Raw genomic sequence first — 13984 nt, forward strand, 5'->3', positions numbered from 1 at the left:
TGAGGTCACAGAAAATAAAGTATCCCAATTTTAAACAGACAGCTATTTGGTGCTGAATAACAACAAACGGCCTATTTAGGAGGTAACATACGATATGAAGACAAATCGATGTATGTACTTGACTTTTAAGTCTCACAACAATGCCAAAATGCCAAGGAGCACAAAAACACTGTCTCAGGGTCTTATCAAAAAAAACAAAAAAACAACAACAACCAAGTAATTCTTTGTGACATTTCCAAAGCAATTCCCTCCGCTATGTAAACGTCTCCCAGTCATTGTATTTAATCAAATGCCATTCACAACTTAAAGAGCTAGATATTTTTATAGACACTATCTCTTCTTTTTGCGGGAAATCTATAATGAGTCTGGAAGGAGCAGCTTTTCTACAAAGACCACAACAATGTCGAGAAAAAAATTATCAAAAAACGAGCACAATATTATTGGAGATATATGTGCATTGTGATTATGTTAGAGCTTACATCCTGGTCACATAGTATTGTACTTGCTTTGTGTGACGTCCTGTTATTAACAAGGGACCATCCATTTATGTTTTAAAGATTTCTTTAAACCTTCAGTGTTCATCTGTCTTGAATGGTTGCTGGGGCGATGTGACTGAGATCTGAGGTAAAGGCAGAAAAATATCCATGAGGAGAGTAAAAGGTACTAGAGTGAGAACAGACAAAATGTGTGACCTTCTCTCTCTGATAAGGACTATAGTAGCTATTGCCCCGGAATGCATATAACAATTGACAGTGATATGGTGCAGGCCACACCTTGATAAGGTTCATGTAAAAATGTCTGTTTGGATTCGTCTGGAACACCACTGGTAATTGACTCTTCCCTTGAGAGATAATTATATATCCAAGCTAAAATTATCTGTCAATAATGCAACAGAGGCACAGTAAATTACTTTTTATAATACCTTCGGTGTTCTCTGCAGCTGTTTTCTCGTGTGGTTAAACTGACTGTGCTCCCTAGTGGCTGAAAAAGGTGCCGCTGGGTCATTGGCTATGGGATAGATAGCTAGCTAGATAGTGGCGTTGCATTGCACATGAGAGTGGCGAAATATTAGAAACTCCTCTCAGTATACTTTGAAGTGCAATTCTCCACCTGAAAATTAAATCCAATCTCAGCGTCTAGCAACACGGCGTTGCATAAAACATGCACAGCACAAACAACATCGTGGCGTGTTCCAATCAACCGTGCTGTGATGTTTATAGCGATGACAGGCTTTCTCATCTGAGCACAGTGAGCTTTGCTGCCATGCTGAGTGTCTACTAAGTGTCAAGTTGACCGATCAGATTGCTTGCTTGGAACTACCTTAGGGTTGCTTGTCAACTATATTTTACTGCCGTGATAAATGCAGCTCTCATCTAGTGGGCTTTCAAAGCGCCATTGGCAGGAATTTCATTTTAGCTTCCAATCGCCTCATGTCAAGAGTGCACAGGCACATACCAGTAACAGCTGAATTATAAAGTTCCTGTGGCTAAAATGGCCTGATTGTCCGATGTCATCGGTCAATAATAATGGACATATTAGAGGGAACCTGATGGGGGTAGAGGGGATAACACTACACACCGGGGAGCAATGGGGAAGGTAAAGAGGGGGGGAGATGGAGGCAAGAAGGCATGCCCATGTCAGAGGGGTTTCACACTAATGATCTGTGCTTCCGTCAATATGGCCTGTCTCAGCGGGTACAGGGAACCATGTCAGCTGACAAGGCACCAATAAAGGAGCATCCAGCAGCTATCCTTTGCCATCTGGTATATGTCACATTTCAAAGTCAAAGACATTCAATGGTAACACATCCAGCGAGTCCGATTGTATTATTATGTTCTTCTTGCCCTTTCACAAGTTGCCTCTGTTTATTTACAAGTTACACTGAACCTCATTATTGCAGAGAAAGAGATCGGGGGTGGGCCCCATTTATACATCTCTCCCATGGCGGTGGTTGTGAGGGGCTTGTCGGTCGTCACAATAGGTGGAGTCGTGGACCAGAGGCCCCAGCTCCCACCACTGCCGGCTACTACTCTGTGAGTGATTCTCAACTGATGCGTCGGACAGTGAGTTCAAAATTACAGGGGCTCCTCGGATTACTGTAACTAGTTTGTGCAGCAGCATCACAAGAAGGCACGCTCAGTTCGTACTTACTTTGTTCATTCGATTTTTTTTTATATATATTTATGGCCCAGAAATGTTTTTCATCCAAATATTTACTGTACTGATGACTTTACAACTGCGTACGTTAGTAATAGACTACAGTGCGTTCCAACAACACTGATGCCGTTGGAACGGCACTCCACCCAGAGAAACCAGGTGGGACATGTCTTTAATTCTTATTGAGATAGGCATACATCAGAAACATTACTGGGGGTGAAAAGGTACATGTATTCAGATTTTTCAGCACGATGAGAAGGCTCAGCAAGAGTACACACAGAACACATTAGATAACTCTCCACTATTTTACGCCTGTAAACAAAGACAGTGTAGCTCAACCTCTGGCTAGAAAACTAAGGAATCATGGTGTAGTTATGTTTTAAAATATACTGAATATATTTCATTGGGTCGTAAAATGTTTTTTAATTTTTCTTAACTTCTATAAAAGTGGGTCACGACTTTTCAACAGTTGGGAAATGTGGATCCCAGGGTGACAACAGTTGAGAACCAAAGTCCAAGAGACACTAGTCAAGTAGAGTGAGCTTGCTGCTGCATGTCACTGAACACAACTTCAGACTTGGATGGACGCATGGAGATGGAAAAGGTGGACATAAAAATGGAAAATATATAAGGCAGAAAACACCAAAAGATAGATCTACTTCAACTTTATTCCTTCATTTATCCCCGGAGGGTAATTGGTTCTGCAGCAAGACTGTAAAATCAGTACAGTACATACAGAAAGTGGCATCGGGGCAAGTGGGGAAATTAACCCTAAATACAATGATGACAATCAGGGTAAGGATGATGACTAACAATATATTCTTATAAGGCCCAACATGAGATGAAAACATTCAAAATGCAAGCATTAAATTAGCAAAATGATGTTTCAACAAGTGGGTGCAAAGTGGCTCCTGCCCTTATTTCTCTCCTTGACTGCATTTAAATGAGACAAATGGGGATAAAGGAATTTCTAAACCTATTGCTTCAAGTGGGGGGCAATCTGTACCTGGAGCCAGAAGGCAAAAGCTGAAACTCCTTGTAAAGAAGATGGATGCTGCCAGAAAGGATAACTTTCGCCTTCCTTCCAATAAGATAGTACAGGGCACTCTACTGTTTTTCCGTGATTTTGCTGGACATCTTTACAATTTTTAAAAGTCAGTTTCTAGCTTTTCTGCTGGTATGGCCATACCAGCAAATCCAGGAAAAGTTTAAAACCGATTCACTGTAAAACTCATAATTGATTCATTTTTTTTAAATTCCCTTTTTTTTAACACTGTTGTATCATAGATGCTAATTTATGACACTGTTTGAACTCTGCACTAACATGGCACCGCACTTTAAAACAAAACAAAACAAAACAAAAACAAAAACTGTTCAGTGTGGATGTTCTGTGTATTTATAGAGTTAATCTAGTGTTTCTTTTTATATTTTATTTTTAAAATTGTGTGGAACTGCATTGCATCATTGTGAGAGGTGTTGGTGACCGTGATTAGCAATATGAGAGGGGCAAAATGAGACACAACTCTCAGTGATGCAATGTTGTCATGAACACATTTTTAAGATGATAAACTATTATGTTTGTAAGGCATGACCTCGTATTGCATCTCATTAAATTGTGCAATTGAACCCAATGAGTGTATCTGGTAAGTGTGACAGACAAACACACAAAAATATTTTTTTAGGTTTTTTGTTTGTTTCTTAGATTTTTTTAAGTGTGACCCAAACTTGGTTTATTCTGTTCTGTCTTCAGTTGCCACAATGACTGGGTGGGCAGACTCATTTCAATTTCTTACAAGTTCAATCGCATCCTTCCCTGGCTACCATCAGGTTATGTTTATATTCATGCATGATGTGAAGAGAATATCAGCAGGCTTCAAGAGAATGTCACACAAGAACGTATGGCTTGAAAGCACCTATTAAATAATGTAAAATTACAGGCACTCAGAGGAAGATTTCCTATCATCAGATGATCACAGAGGATGGCTGGTGCTGATGAGATCATATATATATAATATAGCTGGAGCCCATCATCCTTCATTTAGAACTGACTCCTTTAAAAAGATCTATTTTCTCATGGCTCCCTATGCTATTACTCAAGTGAGATAGTTAAAAGATATTTTCAACTCTTATTTTTTTTATACGCCCTGCATTTATTTCAGAGAATAAACTACTATTAATTCACCAGATCCTAAAACGGACCAGGTAGATTACCAGCTGCATCCATACCTACCAAAATTTACTGTGTGGTTTAAATCATCTTGAATTTACAGTAATTCAATTAGCCTAAAAGAGGTTTGAACACATAAAACACAAATTTTATAGAAGTATAGTTCCAGCTGTGGGCTGGAAAAAGAGGTAAGTGATTATTCCGGTTCATTCTTAATCACTGCTCCAAAATGTCAGTTCCTGGATGGGCTCTGAATGACATATTGATTGAAGTAGATTGAACGCAAGTAATCGTGAATGAAAATACCATTATGCTGTTTACAAGACATCTGTCACTTGCCTGTTGGGAAGCTAGCATCACATTAAACCAATTACTTCCCATTATCCAGTATAAAAGTTCAAGTCATAAACTATGCCAAAACAGTGGACATGGATGATACATTTGTGTACATCAGTATTTATTTACTGACCTGCAGAGAGGACCAAGCGTGTTTTAGTAGCAAGCCATGTATTGGAAGGAAGCCGAAAGGAATATTATTATTATTATTATTATTATTATGCTTTATTACTGAGATATCCCTCATTGCTGGTTAGGGTGTGGTTTCCAGAAAAAAACCTACAACATCTAAGTGGCAACGTTGACATCAAGCATTCACAACCAAGAGGATTGTGACCTCGGCCTTTTCCAGCAGCTACGTACAATCTTTCGATCGGCTCGACTTGGCAGGAATACCAATGCCTCATGATGGTGACTGACCCTCCCAGAGGAGAGCAATCGGGACAGCACATAACTATGGGTCAGTGCTCACTAACAACTGGCCTCTGGCACCACGTCGTGATGGATGAGGCATGTGAAATGGCAAACAGAAAATTGGTCTCCTGGGGGGTGTAAGCTCCAAATTGTCTGCTTTGGGTGACACTGTGTGGCACCATGTTCCCGCTTAATTAGGTTTACTCTAACAATTGTCTTATGAGGAGAGAATATTGATGTTAGTTTTCCATGTATTTTAGTCTAGAGTGATCATTTTAGACCTTCAATTAGCTTAATATAATATGACAGCTATATTTCATTACTTCCTTTTGGTACCAAGTATAATGGAATTCTTTTTTAATTACATTGTCACTTACTAAAAATCAGGATTTAAAATTATAGCAGAGCAGTACTTTCTTCATAAATTGAATTCCAAAGTATACACCAATAACATAAACGCACTCGTCACTTCACTGGGTACACTTGCATAGTATGCTGGATCTGATAAAACAGCAGCTTCAGTACATCTGCACAATTTAGAACTGTAACTGAAATGCTGCTTCAACAAAGTTAATAATGCTCACGATTCTGATTGACAGTAACTGACAAAAAAAGGAAGATGGGTTAATTATAGTGGCTGTGGCTTGAAATAGTATAAACTCATTCAACCATCATTCACTGCATTATACTGACAGGTTTTATATATTTTATTTTGCATCCTATACTACTACGTACTATATTTGTTGCTGTGCAGGTGCACCTAATGTTGTGGCTGGTGAGTGTATCTTGTTGATAAATTGAAATGGAGAAATAATTGAAAAGTTCAAATAATTCTGGATAATTCCCATGCTGCAAATATCCATTTTCTTTACTGCTTGTCCTCACTAGGGTCATGGGCATGCTGGAGCCTATCCCGGTAAGTAGGAGGAAACCAGAGTACCTAATGCTAACCAGTAACCCACCGCGCCGCTGCTGAATGTCTATGATATTTAATTGAGTTTCATTACTACGAAGCACAGTGCTCCAGTTGGCGGCCTTATGAAATACATCGTATTGCAAAACATGCAATTCCCATTAGAAAGCGAGAAAAACACTCACCTTCAGTATTGTAGATGATCTGAGAAAAGTCCAGCATTAGACACTAATATCGCACATTTGTATCAAACTCTAAATCCAGGTAAAAGAAGATAAAGGAACAAATATGCTGTAGTACACTATTTTTATGAGAAATGTAATTGATATAGAGTGCATTACTCAAATTTGATTTCATCCATTCATTCCTCCATGCATTGTATGCACCACTTCGCCTCACTGGGGTCGCTGGTGAACTGGGCCCAGTATTTCAAAACATTTCATCTGCCTATTTAATTGTAATGATTTTAAAATGGAAGAAAATACATTACTGTTACTAACTACACCATGAACTAGAGTGATAAAATGCATTGATAGTTACCAAAAAGTCAAGATGCAAATTATTTGTAGCCAAGCAAACTAAATGGGTACTATTTATTATACTTCATGTGGTAGTATAAAAAGAAATGGGTAAATACAGTATACAGTCTAAATTCCAAGGGTTAAACCATATTTCTGCATATTTCTCCATCAGCCACTAGGTGATAGCAAAACCCAACAGCTGTATTATTCCAGTTTGGGTGTACGGTTAGTCCTCTACCACAAATAGTTGTTTATAAACGTCCCTGAAAGAAAAGTACTCTTAAAATAACACATTGCTAACATACATTACATACAATTATAATATTTGAAACAAATGGGAAAAGTGGTCCGGCCACAATGAAATGTGAGAAATTTGGAGCTACAATAAAAATAAAGTTCGTTTGTTAGAATTGCTGCTATAAGAGAAATGACCCTTCATCATTCCTTCAGAAGTGAATCGCTACCTATCGTGCCAAAAACAACACATCTGCTCAGCATGCCTGCTTGCTTCCTTCCCGAAAGATTGAGTTGCTAACCAGTCACCATAAAGGAATGACATGCTATACAGCTTGTGTGTTTCACTCCTTGTGGGCACACATGCATGCAGAAGGCCTTGAACTGACCGAAAGCGAGACGAAGACACCAAGGTTGCTGCCTGTGGTGGGACAAAATAGATTACAGTCTGTCCCGATTTGAGATAAGCACCGGGTGTGCACCATTTGGTGCAGAGCCACACTGTACATGTTAAATGCTGGTTCTGATCTATTCTGGTCCAGAATATGAGGTCATTAGAGACAACATTTCTGCAGAATATTTTTAATTCATGTGTTTGTCTTAAGCTTATGATTAATGTGTAAAGCTGTCATGTTGTGCTGTACCAACAACATTACAGGATTTAGAAGCTCAACTTTACAGTAGATGTTCTGTTTCTAAAAGCCAGAGGGCATACTTGCCTATATGTGAGGTGATATGTAGACGCCTCGCAAGTCTGTATTAGATTCTGATGTGGTGGCTTAGACTCTTAAGCCAAAGTCAAGGTTAATATTATGCTGCCATAGCAACGCCTCCAGGGAGTTTTCAAAATTAACGATTGGCCATTCAGACCTACCCGGACATAACAGATGGTTTTTGACAGTCAGATATTTGGCAGCAGAAAACATCTTGGAAAATGATAGCATGAACTTATGGACACTACCTCCCTACTTTTAATTTTATTGTATTTCATTTTTTTATTTTTATTTTTTGCAAGAATACATTGGATGTGCCACCACTAATCAAAACACGGCATTCTGGTTAATATTGCGCTCAAGAAATAAGAATTTAACAGAATAATTCAATCTCAATCAAACTCAGGGCGCCACCTTTTTAGCCAATATCACCCTCCGCTGGCGATTGGGATTTACGTCACAATGGTTACGTATGTCATGTGTCCAAACCCGGAAAACAGATTTCCACTCTCTGTGTATGCTGCGGGTTGCTGACATGTTCAAACTATCATGTTAGCAACCGCAACATACACAGGAAGTCTGGTAACAACAGGTTTGCAGACACCCTGCGAATGCTTCCAGTTTTGGTCACGTGATGTGTCGGGGATTATTGCCCAAAATGGCAGCGCCCTTTGTTTGCTGGAAATTGATGAATTATTCTGTTTAATTCTTATTCCATGAACTCAATATTAACCAGAATACCGTGTTTTGATTAGTGGTGACAAATATAACATATGCTTGCAAAACAAATCAAAATCAATGGTGGGTTTCCTTCCCCTTTAAGGTTGTGAAAACAAGTGACGCCAGGCTGGCTCTTACTGCTTTAAATCATTCTTGCGGTGCTTTATAACAACATGTTTCTGAAATGTCGTGTCAAATCTAAATCACAGTTCAAAAAGGCGAGCTGCGGTATTGTGCTGTTTTTGCTTTAAAGTTCTGATAAAACTGCTACCATGCCAGCAACCACGCTCAGACCACCGATGCAGCTTTGACAAAGTGAATTACTGCTGAAAGTGTCTTTTAGCTTAATGCAGTCAGTGCTGATGGAATGGTGCCGCTTAAATGGGATCTCATCTCCTGCTGTGCTAATATAAAAGGTTAACAATATAAGCTGACGTACGGGCAGGTAAACGGTACACTCTCATCCATCACGGTCCACTCTGAGTACACGTGTAATCAATCACAACCAAGCCATCCACAACACAAAAGAGCAGCCAATCTGATTGGAATAGGATGCGACCCATTAGTTCAAGTGTAATGTGACACTCACAACCTTGGCTTTGATGTAATACATTCAACAGTCTAGAGAGTATGATGTCTTATTAGATCTTCTGGGGGGACATTACATGATAGCGTGGCAAACATGTTTTCTTACATTATTGTACTGTTAATGTGCTTTTAAGATTACTCGCATTACACAGACTTTTTTTCTTTTTTTTAACAAACAAAATGAGGCTTGAAGTTTAGAATATCACAATGTATTTCAAGGTAGAATGTCAAAATGGTGTGTGATGTGTGTGAGTTTAAGGGTGGGGAATCATTTTGTTAGAAGAAGAATGCTCTTTACAAACAGACTTAGGTGGTATTGTTTTTTTTCCCCACTCATTTGATGTAGATGAACTCTGTAATTTAACCATGCTTTTTTTTTTTTTTTTAAATTACATGCCTGACCCACCCGCTGGAATAGGATTTCCCTGCCGTGTATTTACCATGTGCTATTTTAAAACCCTTTCACTGTGATTATTTTTCATTTGGGCTTTTTCCTTTAATCACTTGTGTTTTGTCTGGAACAGAGTGTCTAAAATGTTTAAAATATGCTGCACCCAAACATATACATACATATGTCATACAATTGCAAACTGCCTCCGAGTCCGTTAAGATCTGAGTGAAGTACAGTGTAACCACAAAGGTCGAACAGAATTCATTCAAGGAGTGCTGTTTCCTCTTGAAATACAAATAATAAGATTACAATCAATCATATCACTGTACTTTATTAACTGGACAGTCAGGTTTTAAGTGACAGTTTAACATTCTTAAACCATAACTGTGAATATGTGATGTGGTGCTATGTGAGTCTGTTCACATGCAACACAGTTGATTGGTTTACTTTCCACTCTTTATCTGTTATTTTTTTATGTTGACTTATTTGTGGTAATATAGAGCAGCCAGGACAGAGATATGTCTACCATTTTCGTCGCTACACAACTGCTATGTTCCAATAAATTCAGATTCTGCTCATCATCACCCTTATCCTTATTTCCATGACTGGTAGGGGTATGCATGTGTGGCTACACAAGGGTGACATATTCAGCTTTTTTTTTTCTTCTTCCACAATTTAAAACAGTTCCCAGGTGTCTGTGGCATGCTTCCATCAAAATACCCCACAGGTTGAATAATTATAGGCATATTTTTGCAACATATTTCTTGCCATGGTGAAATTGGCTCCTTTTTATGGATCTGTCACATTTACGTATAGTGCCCAAATATTTTTCTGTAGTGCATCTTGTCAAAACCCCTTACACTACAACAAACACCCATAGCAGGTTCCATTTCTAATTCAATGTTTGCCATTGAGGAAATGAGTTGTGGACCACCGTTGTCAATGCAATCCAGGTATGCACATGTATAAAAAAAAAAGACGACCAGCACAAACGAAAAAAAAGTCACTATTTTTGGTCCAAAGTGAGTCTTGATTCAATCGGTCCAGTTTCTTCTGCTTATGCAGAGTTGGCTTGCAGGAAGCCCAGATTTCTTTCTTCCAGCTGTTCTGGATGGAACCTGAGGAACTCCCAGGTCAGCCGGGAGTCTTCAGCACGTCCCCGGGACCGTCCTGGTGGACCAGGGAGGCATCCAGGAGGCAATCTAACCACAGCCATCATATCTGGCTCCAGTCGATCAAGTGGGTCTTGAATTCTACCCCCCAAAAAAATAAAAAATAAAAAAAGAATCACATTGCTGCTGCAAATGGCACCAAATCAAAGGTCAGCTATCCTCACAGCTGTAATACTGCTGTGGTATTGAAATTTGGACGATTTAAACATTTTAGTTCAGTTCTGTAAATCTCTGCAAACTTAAGCCGGAATGTGAGACCTGGACAAAACTAACAAAAGAAGTTTGAATGTTACTTAAGATGGTTCATTAACTAAAGTAAGTTATTTTTTAGCACTCACTGTTTGTATATTGGCTGAGTTCTGTTGGAGCTGTTTGCATTTCCAGTAGAAGGCATTGATAATGAAGAAGTATGAAGTATGTTTTGCCATGTTCAGTATGAAATTCTCAAAACAAACACCAGAGGGAGCCAAGCTATAAGCGTAGATCACAACAAGCTCAAAGTTTGCCTTGCATCCAAATTCAACACACACTGCTATTGACCTCTCTCATTAGACATGGTGTCATCGATGTGTGACCTGTCGGTAACGCAGATCTTGTTAAAGTTAGAGGCAAATTAGGCGAATGCAGCAGGGTATGTTCATTAAAATGACAGAGTGAACGGGTGGGGACAGCACACAGCGTTCAAATGGACAGAGCTCTGAGCCTTCAAGCTTTCCCACTTAGCTGAATTTTGCTGTATTTTCCACTGATTTTTGCTTGAATGGCCACACATAAATTGATACAAATCCATAATCCTGATCCAGCTTAAATGTGTTTCTCTCCCCCTGCCTTTTTTCTTACACGAGCGTGCAGAGTATTGATCTGGGTCTAAATAATTGAGGAGCTTAAGTTAAGCAAGTTTAAGGCACGTGTGGGTTACACAAGCATGTACGGGGAAATGGCACTGGATACTATGTCCCAAAATTGGCCATCAAATTAGGGCTGCAGTTTAACTATGAACAATAAATCAGGCATTTTACTTGAAAGAAAGTCGGGAGGTATTTAAGAAAAAAAAAAGTAGTGGAAAAACATACCATATAAACCTGTGGAGGCATTGTTCCATACACCATCAGCGGAGATCAGGGGTTCCTTACCTGAGTACACAGTATCAGGCTGATGAAAACTGGTTGTAAATAACTGATGTAGATGTGATTTTAAAAGTGCCAAGTCAACATTAGTCTGATTTACAAACATGCTTCAATGCGTGTGATTGTGACGAGACATGACATTTTAAATGTATGGATTTTTGACATAAATCGCAGCTGCAAACGACACCCATGATTCACAAACACCTGGATACAAATATATTCCATACTGTATGCTGGTGCATAGTAATGGTCGAGATTTTCTATAAATGGTGCGTGGAATTTACAACCAGCTTTACAACTTTAAAAATAATGTCTTGACATGAAGTAGAAAGTTACAGTTACAGGTGTTATGTAACTTTATCCATTCATCCGTAGGCAATTTACCAAGAACTTGCCCAATAATAGTGCTTGTATTTTTAAAGATAAATGCTGAAATCAACATCTTATCATACTCACAATGTAACATCTTTGTCTGTTTCGCATTCCAGCATGCTAGCATTGATGAATTTACGTCTGACACATTGTTGAAAATATCTAAATTATATATAGTTTTAGAACAAGAAAATTGTGCATTTAAACATGTTAATGGTCCAAACACATATCATGAAACAGCTAAAGTGCTTTTAACAAAGCAAAAATTGGAACTGTCAAGTCCAGACTCAAGTAAGTCTAAACCATTCTAAGTGCTGTGGCTGGATCCATTCCAACAAGAATGTCCAAGGGAATGCCCCTAAAACTGGACACCAGATAAGCAACACCAGACAGAGGGCTTACAGACACAAGAGTGACAGTTGGAGATCTCTGGTGTGCAATCTGGAATTGGGGAGCAGGGCAAGAGATCTCAGATGAACACAGTGAAGGCTGCACACAGGCAGAGTCACAAATCTTTGAAGGCATGAATGACAAGCAAAGCCACTATGGAGGAAAAACTGGGAGTTGCCACCAAGGGAGGAACTTCTCTGGATGTGAACCTTTTGAAGGAGCCTCTCCAAACGCCAACACCGGTGGCAGAAATAAAGAAACCACACTTGAGGATGACCACGTGAAGGTCTCCACCAAGGAACCGCTATGAGGCTAGATGATGGTAAAAGAAACCTCTTTAGGCCAGAGTATGGTGCAGAACACAGAGACAAGTGGAAATGTGGCAGGGTGTGTGAAGAACAGCGGATGCATATATACATTGAATTTACTTCATTTGAACATGTACATCATGATTGAAACATGGTAAACTGATGTAATTTCTGAGGAGAAGAAGCGAAAATTGTCAGTTTCACATTTTAATCATGTGCAACCAATGTACATACGTTTAAATTAAGAAAATACAAAGGATTCTGTGGTCAGATTATTTTCTTGTAGGCAATTATTTTTTATTTTTTGTTTGTTTGGGGGTGTGGTTGTTCACAATATTTGTGATCGCTATTAGACGCCAATGTGAATGTATTACGGCTTCACAATTACCTATGTAAGAACAAATAATGCATATAAGATTTATTGGCTCAGTGATGTCATATGCGGCCCTCTGTGTTAAAGGAAGTAAATATAGACATTATTGAAGTCAACGTGTGTAGCTCATTTTTAATGATGCCGTGCTGTGGAAGCTTACAAATTGATGAGCAATCTTTGGTCCTCAGAACTGTGAGGCAGACGCTCTAACCAGTCGTCCACTGTGCCGGTCATATATATATATATAATTTTTTTTTATAACAAAGTACACTATTATACTGTGCTATTTTCCTTATTAAACAACTACACCAATTTTTTTGTTTTTGGGGTGAAGGCTGGAATGGATTAATGGCAGTTCAATCCATTTCATGGGTGAAAGATGATTTGATATTCGAGTGGTTTGAGTTACATGCGTGGTCCCGGAACAAATTAAACTTGTATCTCAATGGACCGCTGTACTGTATTCTTTTTCTACCACATCCAGAAATACAAATATGAAAACTGCTTGAATGCACCTGGGTCCGACAGACTAAACTCTTTACGAGCTTGCACATATAGAGACTAAATTAATTCTGTGCATTCAATGGCAAAACAAAAAAAGGCATTTTCACTAAATGCCTAATTATGCATTGGGCGACACCATGATGGCCCATAAGAGAAGTTCAGAAAAAGAGCTAACAAGATATAATTCACCTTTTACTGCAGGCACTCTCTATTATACAGAGTTGGGGCCTATGACTGACACACAGTCTGAAGTGCTCCCAGGGGTACGCGAGATAGCCAAAAGGAGAAATGAAATAACGCAATCATTCAAGGAGAGACTGCCAATTACCGTGAGCTCAGGATCAGATGCATACAAAATAGTGTTCTGTATTTCTACACTCCCTAGGGTTGTGCATTCATCATTTACTAACCACTGCCCGTCCACTAAGAACTACAGCATGAGTGCCTATGTAGCAATAAGCACTTTATTGAGTTTCGGTAATGTTTGGATTTTCTGGGATCTATTGTTCAGTATTTGTATTTGTAAGAGAGGTAAGAGCAGGAACAGCAACGCAGCACATAACATTCACGTCAGTTTATTTTAA

The sequence above is a fragment of the Phyllopteryx taeniolatus genome, chromosome 20 (genome assembly GCF_024500385.1).
Source record: "Phyllopteryx taeniolatus isolate TA_2022b chromosome 20, UOR_Ptae_1.2, whole genome shotgun sequence".
NCBI lineage: Eukaryota > Metazoa > Chordata > Actinopteri > Syngnathiformes > Syngnathidae > Phyllopteryx > Phyllopteryx taeniolatus.